Genomic DNA, 8121 nt, shown 5'->3' with positions numbered 1-8121 from the left:
CCTATTGTGGAGGATGTAATGAATGAACTTGAAAATCCTTTGGTAAACACTAATTCCAAAAAAGGTAAAGAAATGGATAGCTCGAGTGATAAAGGTCAAGATGATCAGGTGCCAGTGGAACAAAAGAAAAGACAAAAAATCAGGACAATGTATCAAGTGAAGAAGTGACTAAGACTGTGACTAAAATTGGTACCCATTCTGGTATAATTGATGACTCTTTGAAGAGTTTTCTCTCTTCTCCTTTAAACTACCAACCCATAACTTCTTCTAAATTAATAGTTGACTTTACTAAGGTTGATCCAATACATAAATTTTAGATTGGAGTAGTTTTTCTATCTTCTGCCAACCAAGACTTTATAGGTGAGTCATAGAACAAAGATAAAATTGTTGAAGAATTACTTATTTCACTTCATGTTTCTATGCCTAAATGTGATTTAGATCTAGTTGCCCCTAGTGATGATAAATGTAAAGTGTTGATAAATTATTTGAAAAATCATTCAGAAAAATTGAAAGAAAAATATGAGAAAGAAAAAAAGGAAGACAAAGAGAAATTGTTACATGAACTTAAAGGTAAATGTGAGATTGCATATCAATAGCTATCCAAACTCATCTCTCATGGTCAATCATGTCTTTCAAATGGGAATGCACTCTTTTTATATAGTCTCCAGTGGCTAGACGCCACAAAAAGTTTTAAAGATGAAATCAACATTATTGAAGACAAAATTCGACAAGCCTACACCAATTACCAGTTAACCCAGGATCTATTTGGCTTTGATAGATTGTCCATTGAAGATATTCATAAGAAATATTTTGAGTTGCAATAGCAAAAATTTAATATCATTCTTCGTTTGGGTCAATTGATAGACATGTGCACTGAAAGCATATCTATTATGAATTGTGCTATTTACAAGGCACAATAGTTCAATTATTCCGACCCCATTTTGGTGCAAGAAGTAGAGCAGATGCATGCATCCTTGCAGGTGTAGATTGAGTTTCTAACAGAAGCCATTTCACATTGGGACAAGAATAAAGATTCATGCACAACACATGTTCAAAAGATCAAGTAGTTCACTGGGTAACCTTTTTTTTCTCCCTTAGGGGGAGTTAAGTTTATGAACAAATTTTCCCTTTGTCATTGTTGTCAAAGAGGGAGCAGTGCAATGTAATGTTATGCAATACTTTCAGACAACTCTGCTTTTTTAGTTTTATGTTACAATTTTATTTTCAAGCAAACCTATACACTATTTCTTATGTTGCCATCAATGACAAAGGGGGAGATTGTTAGCATGTTATCATTGATGCCATTAATGTAGTCTGGTCCAACTTACATACTTTTGGTGTGGTCTAGTTGTTTGATCTGGCATATGTTTTGGTCTGATTGTTTCTCTGTTAAATATGTAGAGTATGTGCACTTATTATGGTATTTATCTCACACAGTTTTGTGATCCATCAAGGCATCTTTAGGGCCGATCCCATCTAGAAATGATGAAGGAATTTTATACAAGGCAATTTTAGATCTATTTCTATCTGGATATGAATGAGGCATTCTCTACAAGGTGTTTTGGATTCAATATTGTAGTTGACATTGTATGAATCTCTTTTGTAGTAGTGTGTGTGTATCTTGGTCGTATCCCCTCTCTGATTGAGTTGACTTAACAAAATTTTTGATACAAATATATAATCAGTAGTTTTGTGAGATATATGTAGTGAATGTAAAGGCAACTATGTACTTCATCGAAACTGTGTCTCATGCATATGATAGATGCAATTCTAGCAATTCAATTTTGCATTTTGGTTATAAGCCTATCCTCTGGTAGTGAGCCTTTGGCATTTGGGCAATGATCCCCATTGGTAGTGAGCCACCCTTGTACTATGTAATTGGTTACATATTACACTATACTTGAGAGTTCATCCTCTTTGTGGTTTTTCTCATGTTGGGTTTTCCACATATAAATCAGGTGTATGTTATTTGTGTTGATTTCTCTTTACTAAATTTAAATTATGTTATGTGATTGGTTAGTTAGAAGTTTTAGTGAGTTCAAGGGAATACTGATTCACCCCTCCCCTCTCAGTATTTCAGATATTCAATAGGTATTTCATGTTGTATCAATTTTTTGATATGGCCCTACTCATGAGCAACCATGTAGTGCCCCTCCATGATTATACTCTATGATGGTTATGATAGATTTTGATGGACTCTTCTCAAGTCTTCATACTATTGGCATTACAATAAGTTGGGATATTTCTGGCATTACAATAAGTTTGATGGTTGATGATATTGAGAAGGTTGCGGGAGATGAATGATATAATTGATAAAGGATGATTACTGTCTTAATATTATTATTTTGTCATTGATGTCAAGCAATTGATTTTCTGATTCAGTATGATGTTGCCACATCTTAAAAAGTATGTTTTGATGAGTATAAAGATGTTGGTAAGTGACATAGAAAGAATGTGAAAATGAAGGGCAGTAATAAGTTATTCAATGGGCAACTATTGCCAAGTTAGACAGTGATGAGATTATGATGTTTTGATTGTTTTGATATCCTATATATGTGCATTCGAAGACTGAACATGAAGGGGAAAAGATTTCATGTAATAGAATGAGTAAAGGTTTGATACTATTCTATTTTACTGAGCAAGGAGCTAGTCGGTAAACTCCAAGGTTACTGATGTCAGTTATTGAAAGAAAAAGTCACCGAGAAGAGAATGTCTACCGAGTAAATTTCAGTATTAACCAAGTATCAACCGAGAAGTAACAGAATGCATTAAATAAGTGTATACATTATTAAATGAAGGATGTCAATGAGATGGAGGTTTATTGAAGATAGGAATGTCATGCAAGAAGTTTGTTAAGGATCAACGACAATTAAAATACAAGAGTAAGATCTACAGCATAGATTGAACGGTCCTAACCGAGCACAAGTACCAAGAAAGGTATACAAGTTTCAATGCAAGATAAAATGTTTTTCAGATCGAAGGATACAATGAACCTAGTAGTCAAGTTTGAAGATCTGATGGCTAAGATTAATCATGGGAAATGTGATTAAGGAGATTAAGCGGTTGGGAATTGCTTATAAATAATGTAATGATGTTGAACAAAGTATGCAGGCAAACTGAAGCACAATGATGCTACAGAGGTGATTATCGAGTACAGAAGATTGAAGATCTACTTGAAGAACAGATTGAGAAGCCCAGCAAGGAGAAAGATAAGTGTTATGACAAGAGTATCTTGAGCACATTGAGCACATAGAATCTACTTTAACATTTTATATGTGAAGTTGAAGATATATTTTATTACTGTTATTTATTTTTGTAAGTGACAGGAAATCTCTTAACCGAGTGGACTTAACAGTCTTATTTGTAAATCCTCTTGGAAGGTAACATTCTGAATGAGTGTTTGAAATCCTTTGACAAGGTCACTTCTAACAAAGTGAAGATTCTAACAGATCTGAGGGAAATCCCTTGACTAGGTCACATCTAGCAATGTGTATGTAATCTTTAACAAGATTTTGTTTTAACCGAGCATACTCTAGAAGAGTATATTTTCTTGTGGGTCTGAAATCCCATAGTGGTTTTTCCCTATTAGGGTTTCCACGTTAAATATGGTTTCAAATGTGATTTAATGTTTCATGTTTATCTGTTTATGAGTTTGAACGATTTACAGTCATAAGTTGCATATCAAGTTAATTCTACTGAGGTTATCTGATTGAACCCCCCCCCCTCTCATCTAACTAACACATACTTCTTATTTCATTCTTTTATCTTTATTAATTTGAGATACTTCTGGATATTAGTGGAAACAATATGGTATTTATGATGATGATTCTAGATTTCGGGCTACTAGATGATTTTAGGGTTTACTATTTGATGGACTTAGTGATAATGAATTTCTTAGATGACATGGTTTATGCTTACTACTTATAATGTTATATCTTGTGCTAACCCTAGTTCTAATAGTCTTATTGGATATGGATGATGTATGCCTGACTATACTATATCTATGTTTGTGTTGTTTTACTATCTACAAGTGTGTAAGGGATGATATCACATAACTCATCATGAGAAGGATGTGATGTTATAATGCTCTTTCACATGACTATATTGATCTAATGAATATATATATATATATATATATTTGGCCATTTGGAGGAATTGATTTTGTGTTGCATTGATGTCAACACTAGTTGTTTGGTTGCTTTACTTGCACCCTTCTGGTCCCTGTAGGTTGTGTGGTTTCTGGTTGGATTGGATCCGGCATGATTTGGTATGCTCCAAGATGATTTGGTTATGGAATTGGCTTACTCATGTTCATATTTAGTCAGTTGGTTTTGATCTGGTAATCAAATGGTATCATGTTTGCTAGAAAGCTTGGTTTGTGGTTCCAGAGAGGGTTTCACTAGCATAGATTTGTTGAAGATCTTTGATGATATGCATAAGTAGTGTTGGTTCAGCTTCTAGTGGAGATTTAGGATATTGATGGTGATCATGTTCAAGACTTAGTTGATTGGGATCATTTTTTTAGTGTGTATGGACGTAATTTTGGTCCCGATGTATCTAGGTTATGGACTGCCTTAATGTAACATGTGGATTGTATCTCTGGATGTATCATGGGTTGGATATTATTTGTTTGGTCTTAGGCCAACATGTTTTATAATTATGTAATTGGTTTATTTTCTTGTGGTCATCCTGATTGTTTATCGTTGAGGGTTTGTATATATATGATGTAAGATCTGATTGTAGATCATCATGGTCGTAGGAAAGGGATATGAATATGTAATGTGCAAATAATATAATATCATTCAGGCAGAGGATTTGGTCAATCTTTAGAGATTGAGTTGGGTTTATGTAAGAGAATTGAGTCCTCCGGTATTGAGCTTAACTGAAACTCTACTCAAGCATTGGAGATGCTATCTTTCACAGTTCATTCATTCTTTTGGATTGTTGTTTGGATTTATATGTAGTTAGGGAGACTCCTTTTGTGATGAGAAACTAGGTTGTTCGCCTTCCTACAACTGCAGGCCCCTCAATGTAATTCACATACTTACTACAGAAGTATTATCTTACTATGGGTAGGCTTCCCACCATGGTTTTTCCCTTTACCAATTTTTTCATATATAAATCTTGGTGTCATGTGGATGGTATTTATTCTTTGATTATTTTTTATGCTTAATTGGTTTATCTGTCATTCTAGTATTTGGTTTAAGATTTCGGTATTAATGTTTTGGGTTCTAGTATTAAAGTTTTAAATTGCTTAAGGTTCTGGTAATCTGAGACAACTGATTCACCCCCCTCTTAGTTGTCTTCTGGTTGTTTGAACTGTCTAACAATTGGTATCAGAGCTCTAGTCCACTCAATAGAAAGCCTAACCGCTTGAGGAAGATCCTTTGGTGACTAACAGTTCAATTTCATCTAGTTCATCTGGAGCTATCTTCTAGAGAGATATTCCTAGGTTTGATGGAAAAAAATTATAGGGCATGGAAGATTCAGATGGAGACTCATCTGAGATGTCTTGGAAAGGAGATTTGGGAGATCACAGAGAATGGTGTAACACCTCATAATCCAACATCTAGCAACCCTCCTCCAGAAAAATTGGATTAGGAGCTTAAGAATGATTGTAGAGCAAGAGAAGCCCTCTGGTGTGCACTTTCTGATCTGCAAATAATGGGATTAACTGACAGATCATCTGCAAAGGCTATATGGGATAAGTTGGAGACTCTTAATGAAGGTGACCCTACTGTGAAGAGTGCTAAACTTGATGGTTACTTGGTGAGATATGAAATTTAAGATGGAAGAAGATGAAAGGATTACTGCATTCATGGAAAGGGTAAATGAGATTTTTATGGGAATTCAATATTGTGGTGGTACTCTGAGTGAAGATGAAATTGTTTCTAAAGTTTTGAGAGCTTTACCACCATCTTACAAGATGAAGGCTACTGCAATTAATGAATTGAGAATAATAACTAATACTTCTATCAACAAAGATACCTTGGTTGGAAAACTATCTTCTTTTGAGCTTGAAGAATTTGGACCTTCTGGAGCTTTGAAGTTTGAACCTACTTTTCATGCATCTGCATCATCAACTGATAAGAAAGACTGGACAACTTTATATACAAAGGAATTGGATGATATGAAGAGAGAAGATGAAGAATTTGAGCAACTTGAAGCACTATTTTCTAGAAGAGTACCTAAAGGACCAATAGGAAGTAAGTATGAAAGGAAAGCATCTTTTAAATATTTTTCATGTAATAACATTGGTCATTTTGCATCTAGATGTCCTGAAAGGAATTCAAGATTTTAAGAAAGAGCTAGAAGATCTTTTAAGCCTAACCCTGGATATCAGAAAAAATTATAAGTACGGGAAAAATAGAGATAAATCATTCTACATAGCGGATGAGGAAGGTGTGACTGATTTTGATGATGAACTGATAGAATACTATGCTAGTGGTTCCGGCAATGGGAAGGAATGGGTGTTCTAGGATATCAAGGAAGATGTTTCACCACTGGAAGAGAATGTACCTAAAGAGAAGGCACTTGCTGCTAAAACTGGAGACAAGGATGAATGGGTAACTGATAGTGGATGTTCACATCATATGACTGGAGATAAATGGAAGTTTTTTTCTTTGCGATAATTTGATGGCGGTCTGGGTAGATTTGGAGATGCCAAATCATGTATGATCAAGGGAAAAGGAACTATATCATTGGATGGTAAGCACAATACTGATAATGTTTATTTTATTGAAGGCTTGAAGCATAATATTTTGAGTGTAGGACATTTGGTGGATAAGGGATTTCAATTACTGTTCAAGGATGGAAAATGTGCAAAATCATTAATAGATCTCATTTGGAGATTGCAACTGGTACATAGACTAAAGGTAATATATTTCATTTGAATTCTAGTGAGAAGACATGTTTGATTGCATAAATTGATGAGAGTTGGCTATGGCATAAAAAGATGTCTCATGTGAATTTTGATTGCATTATAAAGATTAGTTCACCTAAGGTAGTTAGAGATATACCTAAGATTGTGAAGCCCTATAATCCGATATGTAAAGAATGTTAAATGGGAAAATGGGTCAAAACCTCTTTTAAGAGTATACAAGATAAATATAATGATGTTCTTGATCTTATTCATACTAATTTTTGTGGCCCTGCTAGAGTTAAAACTTTTCAAGGTGATAGATATTTTAGGGTAATTATTGATGATTATTCTAGAATGATGTGGGTTACTTTTCTAAGGGAGAAATCTAAGGCTTTTGAAAATTTTAAAATCTTTAAGGCTAAAGTGGAAACTAAGACAAGATTGAAGATTAAATGTTTGAGATCAGATCATGGTCGAGAATTCTTATCCGGTGAGTTTAATAACCTTTGTGAGAAGAAGAATATTATGAGATAATTTTCTATTCCCTAGACACCTCAGCAAAATAGAGTTGTGGAAAGGAAGAACAAAATTATCTTGGATGCTGCTAGAACAATGATGATGGAAGCTAGTCTACCTCATATCTACTGGAGAGAAGTAGTGAGCACAGTGGTTTATACATTCAACATAGTACATATCAAAGGAGTAACTAGTAAGACACCTTATGAATTATGGTTTGGAAATACACCTACAATTAAGTATTTTAGAATCTTTACTAGTAAATGTTATATCAGGAGAGATGATATCATTGGCAAATTTGATCCTAGATATGATGAAGGTATATTTATTGGTTATTCTAATGAAAGAAAAGCATATAGATGCTATAACAAGAGATTGAAGAGAATTGTGGAGAGTGCTATGTCAAGGTGGATGAGTTGAATAAAGGTCAAATTAGAGTTTATGAGCAAGAATCGGCAGTGAAAATGATCATAACTGAACTTGTAATACCTTTACCGGAACAAAATATTGAACCAGTTACTCAAACACTATCATAAAATTCAAAAGTAACTAAAGAACCGACAAGAGGAACAGAGAGTTAGAATACTCCTAGGTATGTGAGATTGAATCATTCACAAGATCAGATCATTGGGGATAAGAACAATGGAGTGATGAAAAGAAGAAGACTGGCAATTAATGAGATATGTTTAATTTCTCAAGTTGAACCGGTATCAGTAATTGAAGCATGTAAAGATGAATGTTGG

Source organism: Cryptomeria japonica, chromosome 4 (genome assembly GCF_030272615.1).
Source record: "Cryptomeria japonica chromosome 4, Sugi_1.0, whole genome shotgun sequence".
In the NCBI taxonomy this organism is placed as follows: Eukaryota; Viridiplantae; Streptophyta; class Pinopsida; order Cupressales; family Cupressaceae; genus Cryptomeria; species Cryptomeria japonica.
This window is presented reverse-complemented; position numbering follows the sequence as displayed.